The sequence below is a fragment of the Gymnogyps californianus genome, chromosome 1 (assembly GCF_018139145.2).
Source record: "Gymnogyps californianus isolate 813 chromosome 1, ASM1813914v2, whole genome shotgun sequence".
Classification (NCBI taxonomy): domain Eukaryota; kingdom Metazoa; phylum Chordata; class Aves; order Accipitriformes; family Cathartidae; genus Gymnogyps; species Gymnogyps californianus.
In genome coordinates this window covers 80649940-80667529 of record NC_059471.1, presented here as the reverse complement: position 1 = coordinate 80667529, position 17590 = coordinate 80649940, and the positions used below count along the sequence as shown (strand labels likewise).

At 40.1% G+C, this 17590-nt stretch overlaps 1 protein-coding gene across 5 annotated transcripts in view; it reads right to left on the bottom strand.

Annotated features, from left to right (window-relative positions):
• The window catches only part of TBL1X (transducin beta like 1 X-linked), a 202315-nt gene that overhangs the window by 125629 nt on the left and 59096 nt on the right, over positions 1 to 17590 (bottom strand). The window lies entirely within an intron of this gene.

The window sequence follows — 17590 nt, the reverse complement described above, 5'->3', positions numbered from 1 at the left end:
TATTTGGCAAGACAGAACATCAATAACATCTCGTAAGTTTTCTATTTTTTAAATATTTGGAATTGCATTAGATGGGCCTAATGCTCAAACCACTTTGTTGCAACATTTTTTTAAAAGATAAACAAAAATTCTGAGCCTCATCTGAATTGTTTATTCTTCTCTTCAGAATTACAAGCTGGTGAATATTAGTATAAAGAAGCTCAGAAGCATCCAATCCAGCCAGCTGTTTTCAAGATATAACAGGAGACAGGAAGCCTTGATCAATAATAATGTATCATTATTTGTATTAAGCTGCTGCCTAGGAATCCTAACCATGAGTCTTATATGCGAGATGATATTAAAATCTAGAAAAATCCAGATGAGAAAAGAGACAAGATAATCCTTGTCCCCAGAAGTTATAATTTAAGAATAAAATCAGAGATATGAAATGGATGTATTCTGGTAGATGAAAAGTATAACAAAACAATGTGTATGTCTCCAGGCCACACTGCAAAGGAGGTACTCATGCTAGCTTGAGTACTGCAAGACACGCTACGTTCCATGTTATTTAATTTTTCCTGTAGTAAAGTATAACTGGCCCAGGTAAAGCATTGCCCTAAAGACGCTGCACTGTTCTGCTAACCATGCTAAGTTGGGCTTCTGTACAAAACCCCACACTGTGCAGTGCTGTTACAGCCAATAAACAAACATTGCTCAGCATTTTCAATGCAATAATTTGTTCTTCTTTGTTTTAAAGTGGATACCTCTTAGAGTCACCTGATCAGACTGTCACACTCTGCCTGAATTCATGTTATCACAGACCTTGTGGGACCCATCCAAAACAAGGGACATAATGAAAGCAGGCAGTCGGGTAACAAGCCTGCTCCAAAAAGCACTGCAGTGGAGCCTTGCTCAGAGGGAAGGAGCAGCTCTGCCAGCTTCCATGCTGGCACAACAGTATGAAACAGGTATTCTTTCCAAAGGGCTTTTCAAAACAAAACCTGCGGTTTTCTTTCCAGTTCCATTTTCAGACTCCTCTGCTCCAGTTGTTAAAAAAGAAATGACAGTGGCAGAAGAATAGATGTGAAGCAAACTGTAATATCTCCTACAAATAGTACCCCTCCTATTGGTTTGATACACACACAATTTGAATGCGTAGTTCCTTGAAAAAGCCTTTTTTTTGCCTCAATACAAAAAAAGGTTATCTGGACAGCTCTAGAAAATACAAAGGAAACACAGTGAGGGTTTGATTCACAAGAACACATCTTCTGTTTGATATTGGTACAGCTGCAGTGATCTCTGTGAAGCGTTTTCCCTGGGCTTGCAGCGACACTGAAGCAGCACAGCCAACCTCTGGAAGAGGGAATCAGCTACATGGGCACTCTCGTGTTTCCAACCAATGTGCAGCGTAGCATCCACAGAATCGGAGGTGCTGTAGCATAGGTTTCACAGTGCTATGTTTAACTGAGAAAAAGGGAGCCAAAACATCTCTCTCTCTCCACAGCTCTTCATTACAAAATGGAGTACACTACCTTTTGCCTTAAACTGATTTGGACTGCATAGGTTGTGATTATGCTCAAAAGTAACATCGGTCCTGCAGAAGAGGCTTGTTGCACTATTGTGTTAAAGAGATGACAGGGAAGAAGAGCAAAAGCCCATTCAAGGGAAGAAATGAGCCCTCAGAAACCAATGTACATCAGTGCTACAATATTGGTACTGCTAGTAGCTATCTGAAAAGAACACTTTTGAAACACCGCTTGGAAGCTGGTAGGGAAACCCACAGTTAAAGGCAACATGCCTGGCTCTGGGTTTTTGTTTGGGTTTTTTTTTCCTACTCTTTTCTTTTTTCCTCTCCCTTATTACTAAAAAAAGATGCAGATGATTATGAGCCTGGCTGTTAAGAGCTCTGGTAGTTTCAGACCAGAGAGCCCCCGTGCACGACCTACCAGGCAGCAGGGGTTACATAAGCCCAGGGCCACAGTGCTTCCACAGGAGCTCAGAGGCTAGCTTGCATTTGCTTGAGCAGTCGATGAAGGATTAAGCCCAGCAGATGAGTACAAAAGATAATTGTCACATCTTAAACCATCACAGCTAAATCTACCAGAGTTTATGAGACAGTCGTTTACGTTAAAGGTCCAAATGCCAAAGGAGCTAATCACTCTTTTAAAAAGACTTCCCATGATATTTCAAATAAGTTAGTTTCTTGCTCTCCTAGAGTTTAGAATTCCTTATACAATTTCTGCCTTTTTGAACAGAATACTGAGAGAATTAATTCATTAAAGCATCAAGATCATTTGAAGAATGGAAGGAAACAAACTGCTGCAAACAGCTAGCACAATTTGCTAAAAATTGTTTTTATTATCCCACTTAATAACGGGATAATGCACTTGAACAGCAGAGAATTTTGTAGTGGGTTATTCAGAGGGAATTGTTTTGTGCACATCATTTCTGCATTAATATTAAAACCTTCTTGGCCTAGAGATACTTCAATGTAACGGTTATATGCATTTCTATTTCACGTCACATAATGTCTGCTTACTATGCAATGCTATGTCACTCAAAAGGTGAGAAAATGAAGCAAGTCATTTTTAGAAGCACTAAATACTTTAGCAAACAACACTTCATTAATATAATCACTAAAAAGCGAGTGATTACAGTACCAGCACCTTAGAAGACAAATTTCAAGCCTAAAATCTCACCTTGTATATATATGCGTATACATAGAGAGACACACACGCGCACACCCCTATCTCGGCAGGGTTCCCGAGGAGCATTGATGAGGGTTTGGAATGGCTCCTTCCCGCCCCTCCTCAGAAGGAGCCACCCTTGAAGCAGACCAGCCAGAATGACAGTGCTGAATGGCAAATCTGCAAGGACTAAAGTCAGGCAGCTACCTGGAAAGAAAAAGGATCCTTCATAGTGTATTTATAAATGCTAAATGGCCCGTGAAACTGCTGAGAGATTTCTCATGCTCAGATCCTCATTTTCTCTTGCGTGGTCATCCCTGGGACAGCTCTGGAAAACAAGGCAGCCATTTTCTCATAAGCTGTTACACTCAGCAAACCAGATTGAAGTGCTTGATAAGCTGCTGTTCTCTTCCGTGCCTGCAGCGATCAGAGGGGAAAAACAACCCATCACCCACAAACAGGTACAACGACAGCCATTTCTGTACTTGCCTGGTATGAGTCAGGGCGCAGCGGCGCAGATGGGGCCGGGGGAGGGGAGCGATGGGGAGGCCTGGATGCAAACACATCAATATGCATGGCGAGTGCCTGCCCTGCCCCAGCTGCTGATCCCACGGTTCGTCCCTGCAAAACCTTACGGACCCACCAAATAATGCTGCTTCCTCATGGTTCTGCGTTTCCAAAAGTTAACTGCCACTGGTAGAAAATAGTTTGCTTTTGGAGAACCTGTGGGTCTAAGATACTGCTTTGTGCACGGTGTGAAAAATGCCTCCAAACCTTGGGGTCAGTACGGGAAGAAAGTGATTTCAATGTGCAATTGGCAGACACACACACGTGTATGTGCACCTGTATGCACACACATACATGACGTAATTTTTGTAAGCACCATGGCTGTAAGTAACTTCTTTCACATGTAAGTCACCTCTCTCAAATAATTTGTTAGGGGACCAGACCTTCAAAACCACTAAGCAACCCAACTCTTAACAGTGTACAAATATGGATATTCAAAATCGCTAATCGCTTGAGAATATAAAGGTCTGTCCCCATATGTAAAGCAAGAAGCCATGACACCTATACTTACATTTACTTCTGTTTTCTATTATAATCCTCTTTGTCATTTTCATAAACCTCCTTATTTTGCAGCAGTGTTTTGAAATTTGCAGCAAGAAGCCCTGGGTGCAGGGAGATGCCTTTTCAGTTCCATGCAAAATGTGTTCAGACTTAGCTATGCTCAAAGCTGCTGGGGAAAATAATTCCCACTTAAGTTTCGTCAGCAGAGACTACTAAAAACTGGCTGCTGAAGTCTCCCACTACCCCACGCATGCTCCCCGCCCAGCCCTGGCTCTTCGTTTCAACATGAAGTCGGGCTCCAGCCAGCCCCCAGCCGGCAGGCAGCTCTGCTGGCTCACCCAGCCAGGCCTGAAGAAAGCCCAACTGGTGCGGGACACATGCCCCCATTTGGCCGCTTCTGATGGCTTCTGCTTGGCTGGCGTGAGCATACTGCGCCGGGCTCCTTCTCTACCCGGAGGCTGCACAAACAGAAGGTGATTCCCTGAAGCCACCAAAGTCCCCGTGCTTCAGGCTCAGTTCGACCCATGGAGGGTCTGGCAGACCCGCCTGGCTTGGCTCTGCTGGTGCAAAGGCATGTTTAATTCATTACATCCAACTTGGACATCTCTTTCCAGTGGCTGGTCCACAAGAGATAGCAGTACAATCCTGCTACCTAAGGTACTCGTTTAGGTCAGCTTTAAGAGATTTTGTCACGCAGTGCCAATGGCCAGGAATCCCAAAACTAGGACTGCTGTCAATACTATGTGTTTTGAGCACTACACCTAGTAAGTTTCCTTTCTCTACAGAAAACAGTAAAACAGCCAAGGAGATGACACATAAACGAAAATGCTATTAAGACTGTGGAGACCCTAAATATGAGAAAAGCGCACCTGAGCTGTCAAAACCTAAGGCACCTCCTTTCCCCTGCTTCCTCCGGCCAGAGGCACAATCTTGCTCTGACCTCTCCCTCCCTCCCGCCTCCCCGGGCTCTGGGCAGCTCCCAGCACCACCGGTCGCCGCTCCCACGCTGGGCAAACAGCAGCAGCTGAACTCAGGCAACACTAACAAGGACATTTCTTGCCCCAGTGCCTGCTCCAGCTCTTGAGCGCAAGCATGAAGTTTGCCCCTGCGACCTTCGCATTTGCCCTTTCACACATGCTTGCTAAGGCCATTGTTAAATCAAGATGGTACCCAACCCATCATTCCTAACGCTGCAGACTCTGTAACTGTTTCCCAAAGTTACTACATTACTTTACATTATGCTTTGCAATGGAGCTACTGTAAAGGATGACAGTACACCAGAGGTGACTCTCGCTAGCTTTGCAGAACCCCAGTAAGACAGAAAGTCTGAATAAACACAAGTAGAGCACCCATACTTCAAACACATGATGCCCTCATCAGTCACCAAAACTACTGACACGTAGCCATGTTCTACATGATTAGCTGGTGAAGAACACTTTCGTTCGGTGACCATTGATTTTTACTGGGTAAAGTAGTAAGTCTTGTTTTTCTGCCAAGTATACATGCACCAAGGCATTTTTTTAATATCTTTTATTTTGGAATGCAGGATAGTATAAGTTTAAGAGTAGAAAGTCTCCTCACTCCACTAAAATTCAAAGTATGTAAAACCACAGCTCTATCAATCATGCCATCTGTGCTAGAAATGCCATTCTTTTTTTTTTTTTTTTTTTGCCACGGGACTATTATATCATGTGCAGGTGGTAACGTCTAAAAATATATCACAGAAGATATATGTAAAACCAGACTACTCCTTTTCTTGATCAAAACAGTAAGTAGAAATGAACCCATGCTGATCTAGCTCATACCTCTTGGTACTGGAGGTTTTCTCACTAGACCTGCGACCCTCGTGCTGAAACGCAGTTTCCAGAAGGGAAGCGCACAGTTCCTCACACTTGTTTGATACCATCAAACCAGATAAAATGGCTTGATCTCTTCCAGGAAGGAAGGAGTTCAGCGGTGGAGCGAGGAGTCAGACAAGCACCATATGGCCAGAAGGGAGGAAATACAAAAGCGAGGGCCGAACCACCTCTCTCAGCAGCAGCAAGAGTTACGTTGGCTCAGCTGTGTTGTCTAATCAAGTATTCTAAATCAATTAAGACTGAAGCCAATTTGTACACATGAATCTTTGTATTTATAAATGAACCTAAATATTCCACAGTAATATTCCATACGGTTTAATTCCTGTAGTACATGGACAGAAACCAAGGACTGGCTGAGCTCATTAGCCATGAAAACATGCAGTTTTATCAGGCAAGCTTTTGTCCCGCAATACAAGAAATGAGCAGTGAATGAATGAACCCCTTCCTGCCCTATAGAACAGCGGTCCCCAATGCAGAAATGTCAGTTAATGTCAGTTAACAGTAAAGATGCTCTCTCAGTTGTTTCAAACCGTCACCAGGTCTGAGCTCCAGCCTCCTGAGGTATTTCTATAACAACATCATGAGAGAGTTTATTGACATCAGTCATCTGGTGATAAGACCGCCACTGTTTGTAAATAATTCTTCCCAGAATACTACATATCTCACAGGTTTTAAAGAAAACAGAAAGCCACTTTCTTTGCCTGGTGAGCATTTCCCTAGGTTTTTATTTGGGTGGTGATACTCGAGCAGAGGCAGGGTGGCTGCAGACACCCGCTGAGGTAATTCTCCACACATGCCTACCTCGCCTCTCCGCACAAACGGCTGAGCCGCTCGTCATTCAATGGCCCAGGACGGCAATTTATAGCCCATTCTAGGCAGACGGGCTCAGGCAACAGTTTGCTTTAAAAAGGTGCACAGCAAAGTAAAGCATTTCAGCAGTGACTCAGCATTGTGTATTAATAGCCAGCCTAAGCTTATTTAAGACCCTACTGTTGCCATGTGTCGGGAACGGGCTGGATCAGGCTGTTGATTGAACTGGAAGCTCACCTCGCAAATGAAACCATTTTTCAGCACTGCGTGGTGGCACAACGACAGGGCCAACAGCGCCCAGGGAGCGGGAGCACAGGTCAAGCAGAAGGGGAGGGAGGGCAGGACGGGCCCTTCTGGAGCCGCTGCATTTGAATCGGCTCAGGTCAACTGCAAAGAGTTGGATTCCCTTGGCCCACAGAAGAAAGCGGAGGCCGAGAGGCTGCTGAAGCTGTGGAGAATTGGGCCCCACGTAAGTTTTTATACCCACCATGCAAAGTGAATGGAACAGAAAACAGTGTTGAGAAGAATCTTGTATATTCATCCTGCACGCACATAAATACCTGTGTGCAGAAATGGAGAGGATCAGCTCCTGGTATATGCTTGTGGTCAAACTGGAAAGCACAGGGAGATGAGAAATAGAAAAAGTCACCATAATCTGATTAGCTGTGTAATTAAGACTAAACTGGGAGATCAATAAGGGAAACTATAAGGAGGGTTTTTTCAGCACAGTGTGCTGGAGAGAAAATGGGAAATCTGGTGGAAATCTAATGGGATAAAGTAACAGATGGTAGGTAGACACCCAGGGGGCATGGAATATGTTTAAAGATGATACTGGCTAACAGTATGATTAAGAGTATATGCAGTATCACAATGCACTGAGTTGAACTAGAATGTAAGTAGTAAGGCCATAAAAACCTTAATATTCTAGGTTAGACTTACATACTTTTATAGACACCTACTTTTATAAGACAAATAGGAAGAACACTTACAAAAAGGCTCTACATAACACAAGTATCTGGGCTACTTAAGGGAATGGCTCTTGATCTTGTCTTGAGAAATGTGGCAAACAACTGTCTACAAATATGACACAGTATACCACAAAGAGGACAAGCAATTAAAATAATCAGCAAAGATACAACAACAAATAATGGAGTCAATGTACAGAAAAGAAAACTTGAGTTACTTTTCTGGAAACATCTTAGAGAGCAGAACAAGCTACCAGTGGAGCTGTGCAAACCACCATCATCTGGGTGACCTGAAGCCTACCTGACAGTACATCATTCTGCCAGGCCTGTAAGGACTCTGGGGAAAAAAACTAGATCAATCTCAATCCATTTTTTCAAACACAAATACATCAGTAACTTCCAGCAAAATCTTCCACATAACCCACTGTTCTTCCAGTTGGTGCATATGCAGGAGTACGGATTGCAGTCTATAAGCTGAACACACAAGCAGGTCAACTCAAGGTGGCCTCTCATGCTCAGGCAACACTTTACATTTTCTCTTGGGTACAATCAAGTTTGCTATACCAGTCTCATGAAATTATGGTGGTCCTGTGCCTTCCAAATATTTGCCAACAATTAAATAATACCTATAAACAATGCAGTCCAGCTGTAGAACTGCTTATGTCTCCATAAAATAAATAAACATTATATATATAAACTCCAGATATATACAGATAGATGGATACATACATACATACAATAGAGAGTTAAATGGAGTAGATGTAAACAAATAATATAAAAAGATATAAACCAATGCTGCATTATTACAAGCCAGTTATTTATGTAGATTTATTTTAAAATATGTCTGATTGCATTCATAGCACTGATGAAGAGAACAGTAATGCACTAAACATCATTAAACACTTAAACTAAAATTCCTCCTTGATCATCCCTTCACAACCACTTTGATTCCACTTTGCCACCCAGGACAAGAATAACCGCATGACCTGAAGGTCAGAAAATTCTTACTCCATTATGAGAGCATACTAAATAATTTCCAAAAGCAGAGCCCTCTCCCATGCACAGTCCCGCTTTCGGCTCTCCCATCTCCGACTGGCACTAATTTAAATTAGGGAACTGGTAGCTTTAGCACTTCAGCTGATATCAATTACCATTATATCATGCAAAACACTCCCTGAAGTAATCAGGAACCAAGCTGCTTATGGAAATAGTGTAAAAATCGCACCAGAAATGAAATAGAAGCCAGTACACAGCAGAGACATAACCAGCCCCTCTGTAAGAAAAAGAGATTTAAATGGGCAGCTGCATTCTGCATCAGCAGAATTACAACCATTTCTGTGAATGGTTTTAAGGTGCATAGAGAGGTCACTGTCTTCCACAGATTGGATTACTGCAAAGCCAATGGATAATAACTATAGCAAGGAAGCAACTGGGTACTGGACTGCCTTAAAACAGCTGAGGAGAAACAGAATAAGCCAGAATGATGCTGACTCTGACGCAGCTTCAGTGCAGGCATCGTCCTCCAATTTACTCACAGCTAGCTCATGAAAACTTCGCAGTGTTTTTACAACCATAAAATCCAATAAACCAACCCCCAAAACACAGATTTTTTTATCCTAGTCCAGGAAAATGGTGAGAGATAATGAGCTTGGGCCCAATTAAACGTCACGTAAGGAACCAACAAGAAACACACACTTAGGAAGCCTAACTTGTAACAGCCATCTTGCATTGCTGTGCTTGTGTCTGTTCTTGGTATCCCACCTAAATGGCTTTTCCCAGGTACAAAGTATTTTGTTTTAAGGATGCTTAAACCAGTACTTGTCATATACGGCAAGCTTGCTCAACTGAGGAGCCAGCTAAGTCATTCAGGGCCCACCTTACGCGTACTGAAAGGGCAGATATAGATAGGCTTCCTGGCACCCTTCCATCCTACAATTTCCTACCTCTATTACACTGATGATTCAAATCTAATTTTAACAAGCAAGCAAGCCTTCTGCTGTCAGCAACCATTGTTCCAAGACAGAACGAAAATACTTTAAACACATTTTCGTGCCTTTCAACATCTGCATTTTTGTATTGCTTTTGTTCCTGGACAGGGGCATGGAAAAAGAAAATAAGGGAAGCACTTCCCAAGGTAGGGAGCTAAGATATCAGTGCTGTCACTTATAATTTCCTAAACAAGCCTAATCTTCCCAAACAATACATGGGTAGGAAAAGAGTATTATTAATTTCAGAACTAATGCTTTGAAAGTCTAAAAAACTTGCTACAGTAACAAAGCAGATTTCAAAAACACATTCCCCTAAGATCACATAAAAATAACTGGTTTTGTTTCAAAAATACAAAAACATTTTCCACATCCTTTGGTAAAATTGAGTCCTATACAGCCATGATATTTTTTTTTTAAAGTAACTAACTATATGGATCTCTTTACAGCTAAGTTTGTGTGTAAATGAAACTCCACCAGTTTAGAAAGAATCTAAAAATTTCCTTGATTGTATACTATCTCACAAGAGGAGACCACTCACCATGTTTCTAAGTGTTGGCATAAGAGATCAGAAAAAGCAAAAGAATTTGAATATTCTTTTACCTATTTTCAGATGGCCTTCAAAAGCAAAGTCAACACAGAATAATGAAGAGCTGAGTTCATTACTTGTACAGCAAAAGAAGTCATCCCATATAATGTGCACTGGCAGTGAAAAGTTGCAAGGGGTGAGATACTCACTGAACATAATTAGTTGTGAAGATTATTGTAGAAGAAGGACATAAACATGGTTCCAGTAACCAAGGATAAGACAACAACAAGCACAGAAGAGTCTTCCTGACAAGGAAGAAACAGCCCAGTTTGTTCTGAGTTACAGCACAATCAAGTTAGCTATGTGGCACATCCTGCTGTTTATATCATATGATTTTAATAACTTAAAATAGAAGATTAAAGCCATCTGCATGTCTCCGAAACAAAACAAATACTGTAGTGTGGTGCTGAAATATGTAAGGTGCTTCCATTACCTAGAATTCATATCATAGAAGGTTATTTATACATTGGAATGGGAAATATTTAATAGCGTTTAACAGTCTTAAGAGGTACAGAAAATATTACCTGTGTAACACACTGCCTTGTTTTTACAGCCTGTGTAAAATACACTGCTATACTGTTGACTGAATGGCAGTAGTCAAAACATGGGGGATCCAGTGTTGCAGTCCTCTTAGACAGACATTATGGAACCTGTGCAAGGTATTTAATTTGATCTCTTTGTTCAAGTCAGTGGCATTTGCATTCATTCACATTCAGCAAGTTATTAATCTAAAAAAGCTAAGATGGTTTCATTTCTTCTTTTCTCCCAAACTCCATTTGTTCTTCTATAAAATTACGGCCATAAATAAAATGTTGCATTTAGACTGGCTGTGATACTGCCAGCCAATTTCACTGCCAATAAAGGTCAAGGAAAAAATTATTAAAAAACAAAATAACATTTTTTTCCAAATTCTCTACATAAAACATCAGTGCCAAGCATTCAAGTAAACTTCAAACATCGGTCTGTCCTTACTGGGCTCCTAAGTGGGCTGTCTGTTTTATCTGCCATAACAGCAGCACTGGGCAGAAGGCATCATAGGGGTAACTTTTGGAGCAGGACAAACTACTGAACTATTTTTTCAGTTTCTTGCACAGTAACTACTGTGTTGCAACTGTCCTCCAGAAACATATGACCATCATCTCAGCTAAATAATCTGCATGTATGAAAGTCCTAACCTTAACTGAAGACCTTCATAAGCATGAAGACAAAAAGAGACCAGTACATTATATAACTGGGTTTCCTCAATAACACAAGTTTTGAAACTCAAACATGCAATTCTTGCATTACACATAACCTTGAAACATTGAAAGAAATCTGTATTTTAGAAATTAATCTGAATAGGATGTAAAAATTTCAGCTAATGGACAATTCCTTATCTCAATTGCAACAATTTTCCAGCTTTCAAATAGCTATGAATATTGGGGGAATAACAAAATCTGTTTCCTGTTTGAATTCTTCTACCTTTAGCTTATTTCCAATGCATCTTTTTATTTCCATAACTTCCAAACAAAAGACCCTTCTCATATCATAAATCTTCACACACTCATTACCAGATGATGACCAAATCACAATTCCAGTCTCTACTTGACAAAACGGATTGGATTTTATCAGTTTCCTACCAGAAAGATGAGCTCCTCCAGAACTCCCAAACTCTCTCCCCAATAGGTCCAAACACTTTGAGCTTCAGGTATGAGTAGTGCTGCTTCATATTGCACCTCCACTGCACCTCCATACTAGTAAATATCATCCATTCCATATGGATAGTAAATACACTTTTTATTTGTTAGTCTTCTAATTCTACATCAAAACATCGTATCACTGAATGGTAGACTTATGTGCAAGCTGTACAGTATGGCCGCAGTGCACCTCAAGATACACAAATGACAACTTCTGAAGGAGCTTTAGATATTATGGGCTTGCACAGATCAAAACAAAAAGACATCACTTTGCTATTCCTCATCACTATCTTTACCATTGAGTAGTGTAACGTGAAATAATGAACTGAAGAGCACAATAAGAAAACTAACATCTAAAATAGCCTGGAGATCTGGAGTAGGGAAACAGGATAAAAATGCTGGTATTTAGTTCAGAACGAGGATGTTCAGAAAGAGTTCAACATAGCTTCTTCCAGTGACTGCAACTGGAGCCAATAACTGCTGGATTTGCTTAGAAATTCAGCCAGTGTTTTAGGGACAGGACGCAGGACAGGCTTCTGCAAAAGTAGGCAAATACTTAAGCATGTGTTACTATCATATAGTATTAGCAGAGACACAGCCCTGTACATCTGGCTTCAAAGCACAGGAGATACTGCATCCACTGCTTTCCTCATCACAGATGTGCACACAAACCACTAGGCTATTTTGGACAGATGCTTAACATTGACTAGATAGATTAGAAGTTGCAGAGACAAGAAGGACTTGGGATTTAATGCAATGAAAAGGAAACACAGAAATACAAATGGAAAGTAACAAAGAGAGATTACTTGGGAAAATGCAAGATATAACAAGTTTGGTACAAAAAAAAAAAAATTAGTAATAAAGAAGGAAGGGAAGGAAGGGGAAAAGTGCAGTGAGCCATAAATGAAGTAGGAGATATTATGGGCAGGCAAGCTACATACTAGAATTTAAAAAAAGAAAAGCATCGGAAATCGTGCTAACAGAAAAAACATAGATCCTCTATCAATTTAGGAGGACCTAGACTCCTGAATCTCCTGGTTAAATGAAGGGGGTCTCTAAAAAGCAAAAACTTGAAGAACTGACTTTTGAGTAAAGACTGAGAGATAAATTTGCACAGGTGAAAAATGGCAAAGTAGGGCAAAGAGAAAATGGGGTAATAGTTTACAAATATCTAAAGGAGGAATCTGCATAGCAGAAAAAGGAAGACATTTTCTATCAGATATGGAAACTCAAGAAGGAGTAAATGGAAAGATGGGGGTTTTTTAAAATGGAAAATATTGAGTGACTAGCAGGAAAGGCTTTTTGGAGGGGAACAACTGTTGGCCTGCGAAAAAAACTGCCAGAGGGAATACTGCAAAGCTACTGCTGGACAACATAACAGAAAATGCACTGATGGGAACAGTCCTGTATCAGCAAGGAGGAATGCCTTGGATGATGTAACGGACCACTTAGCAGCCTGCCTATCTGTACACTATGCATACTGTAACTAAGACATATTACCTGAAAATTTGTGCTCCCTTTTTAATGTAACACTAATGTACTTTATTACTGATTTTAACAGGCTTTAATAGGAGGAAGCATATATTCAATTATTTTATTACATGTTTTGAATATAAATGGCGAGCATCTGCACTCTAGTTTACTCCTTCTGTCCTCGCCCTCTCATAAAAAAAGCGCCGGCACATTTTAGAATTCAGAGCGGCCCTCCCCAGCCCAGCCGCTTTCTTGGCTGGTTTGCTGGGATCTATATATCCAATCTAATTATTTTGATTCCCATTTCCAACCCTATCAGTGGTGCAGTGGTGCAAGAAATCAAAATGCCAGTCTCCTGAATGTGTTAGAACCTAAAAGCTAACAGCTACTCATTTGCAGAGGCATCACTGTGTGGCCCAAAGCCCCTGTCATCATGCAATTTATGTTCAGCATTCTGGATGTGACTCGAGAGGGGTTTCCCAGTATACCAATACTGAGCATTTCATACATTTCAGATATGCTACAGGTTGTTGCATCATCTTATTCTGTCACAGCATAGCTGACTAACAAAACCCCGCAATGCTTCAGTTTAGATTTTGTCTCTTTTTAAAGACTTCCTTAAGTCCTTCTTTGTTATTTTTCCCTTTGTTTTCTTAAAAGGGAAAAAATAGGATCATACAAGCTTATCTTCCCTTAAGTGATCAGAAGAGAGAGTCAGCAATACTCCTGCCAAAACACCTACTATCCTCTCAAGTCAGGGGGATCATATGTTGCTCACTAGCTGAATTCCCTTGGGGGTCTTTTCCCTGACTATACGCTTTCCCCCGCTTAAATTACAGTCTTACTTAGATTACTAATGCCTCAGCGCCACCAAAAATATTGCCATTCATTTCCACAACTTTTACAAATATGATAACATGATTTGTGTTTAAATATAAGCATCACCGTTTTACTTTTCATTAGGAATATCATATGTTTGGCAAGCTGTCTGACCTTCCTTATGATGATGAATGCTGCAGCAAACAATTTGCTGTATCTTTAAAGAAATGGCCAATTCAATTACATTATGCCAGAAGCTTTCAAATCCCTCTCTGCCAAACGTCTTTGCTATATCCTGCCACAGACAGCCCATTTGTATTCCAGCACAGTAGGACACTTGTTTTATTGAAGCATACAGTTCTAGTTAGGTACTATCAACAGAGCACTATTTCAGTTCTCCAGCTCTGTGTTCCTTCCCACCCCCTCTAGCCTCGGTTATTAGGATTTTCAGTTTTACTGACCAAACATGTATGCATTACTAATTACATGCACGAAATCCAGTAGTTATCGACTGCTACAACAAAATACATTAGTGACCAATTACAGGAGTTCTTGGCAGCAATGGTTATCATTTTAGTGGATTTAATCATTGCACTTAAAGTGAAGCTTGAGATTCCCTTTGAGATTACACCACTAATTGCTTCTGTTTTGCCAGTTACTGCATGAGCTGGTTTGCAAAAAGGATCACTAAAGATGCTTTCTAAATATCAAAGAGCAGCAAACAGATGAAGCCTCCTGTAATGAGTCGTCATTCCCCCCCCCAATAAAACCACAGTGTCAATTCATTCATACCACAATGCCAATCTCCAATACATATCCCCCTTGTCATCCTCTCTTTCCTTCTCATTTCTTGTTATTTGGGCAGACAACAGCAATACAGCTGCATCGCTGTTCACATGAATTGCGTGACACACTGTCATTTATTTATATAGATAGTGAGAATATTACACTTTTAAAAAAAAAAAAATGTTTTCCCCCTTCTGTGTTTGCAGAGAGGTTACTACTTGTTATTCTTATCATAATAGAATGTTTGAATGGTCTTAGACCTTTAAGAAGAAAAAAAACCCAACAACCTAGGCAAAGTACATGATTTATTACACGGACAATACCACCATAATAGGCTTCCACTCTCCAGGAATCCCTAAAAACAAACACTCCCCCTCCAAAGGAATTTGTAATATAACATATTGTTCTTTAAAAGCCCACGTCTACCTCCAGATCCACACTAGTGATGAATTATCTGGTTTACAGCCTCATAAAGCAGAAGTGTCTATATATTTTAATGGTGAGGCCAACCACAGGACTTTGGTACCTTTCAAATTTAGTGATATACAACTTTCCAAACACCAATGAAAGGCTGTGACACTTGGCTTCAGGCAAAACAGGGAGATATAATTTCATCAACATTTTAGGTCTGATCAAAATAAGTTGTCTTTCAAAGACAGAAAGCGTGGGGGAGGGTTGCAACTACAGTTCTGTTAGCTGTCTGAGAACAAACTATTTTAATAAATAAAATTGTTTAAATAAATTTGTTTTGGTTTTTTTTATTAAAATTTCAGCTACTGGAGCTTTCCATTACTTAAACACCACTTTCTGAACAACAAAGAACCCCTTTCAAAAATATAAAAACCCAAAAAACCTCAACCAAAAATTTCTCATAGGATTAAAAAAACTTCTAAAATTGTCTCATCAAACATCAACTTTTTTAGGATTTCAGTAGATGCTAAGTTGATACAACTCTAATTAGAAATTTAATTGATCTCTGTGAGAGAGGTCCTGTAAAGAGTTTTAAATCCCCAGAGACTTCTAGGCTACGAAGAGCAGAGCGTAAGATATCTTTAAAAACTGTCAGAAACCATACACTATGATTTACAAAAATAATAACAATCTCCCTGAAATTAACTGCTAAAAGAAGTTGAAGAGCTTCATCCTACAGTATCAACTGGCTGTAGCAACAGTACCAGTTGGCTTCACTTCAGCCTCTAAATACGGTACAGACTATTACCTACCGATCCCTGAAAAAGAACATAATGCAGTACACAGAGGGTCGTGTTACGGATACGTTTTATCTTGCTTCAAACCCAGATGTAGATTTGCACAAACCCGTTGATCTTTCCAGAACACCAAGCACAAGAACTGCTACACGCAGGACACTCTCAAAAACAAGGCCAGTTCATTTCCATGCTTAACTGAGAAAATCTTGCCCCAGGGCACTCAATTTCAAGTCTGAATGAGAAAATCTGTAGGTGATGCAGTAACTACAATAACTGGCAAATAATAAACTGGATAAAACACCTAAATTAGAGTACGGATCAATCCTATATTCATAAAGGAATAGACTATACAATTTAATTGGATTATCCCCGTCTCTTAGTTCAATAGTTCTTGACTCCTGCCTTCCTCAAAGAACAATTAGGACAATTTTCAAGTAAAAAGTAACACAACACTGACATGATATCTTTGTCAAGGCAGAAGTCACTACACCTACAAATCCTCAAGCCCAGCAGAATGACCACCTTCCTTTTGTATGGGCAAGCTCCTGTCTCATGTACACAAGCACAAAATTTAAACTGTAATTCCAAAAAGATTGCCATTGCACCTGGAATTTCTAGTGCTGCCTTCCCAATGAGGAAACGGGAACAAGACAGGACAAGAAAATATTCCCGAAATGAACAGCTGAGCTTATGTAGCACCCAAAATACAAATGGTCAGGAAATACCTGTCTTTCGTCACTGTCAAAAGCAATAGACTAAAATATGCAGAGTAGGACTGATAACACAGGAAATAAATGAAAACATTTGCTGCGTGTTAGTATAGAAGTTAAAAGAAACAAGGCAAAAACCTCTCTCAAAGGTCCCTCCTGAATTTAAAACAGAGCTGTTGAGCCAATTTTGATTTTAAAACATGCCATGATCATTTAAGAATACTGAACTTCTCTCCTTTAATAAACCTTACACCTGTTCACTAGTGCACAGAACTAATTCCTAAAACCATGCACAAAGAGTGCAAGTATGACAAGGCATGATATTTGCAGGAACCAGAACTTCAATGAGAACTACAAATGCACAGGAAAGCAACCAGTTACTTATAATACAGTCTCAGGCATTATTTGTGATTCACTACCTAACTTACAAATCAAAGAATGATAATGCTAAATGCTGCCACAATGCATTTCTGAATGAATTAAAAGTCTTATGTGTGTATAACTCACAAAGCCTGGCATATTTTTAAGTTACATATTTAATTCTCTTTAATATCAAAAGCAATGAGATACTTTTTTGTCTACTACTCTATCGCAAAGAGATAAACACAGTAAATACTATGGCAAAATGAAATATACTTTTTTACGCAGTGACATGACAGATATCAATTTATAAGTTCATGCATTCAGTACAAGAATATGATTAAACCACAGCACAGATCTGGAATAAAATGCACCGATAACAAGTTTAGACCAGATTAAATCGAGAGACTCTCAGCTGATAAGTAGAGTTTCTAAAATTTAATGTAGATACCAGTAAGGATATTCAACTTACTGAAGCCTTCCAAAACTAAACATAATTATTTTAGCATGATGAATGCCAGCAGGAAGAAAGGCTCCAGCTCTGGCAATTGTTTCAGAAAACTCAATTAACTTGCCCATTATTAAAAATATGTTACCCGTAGAAAGAAGTTTCGTG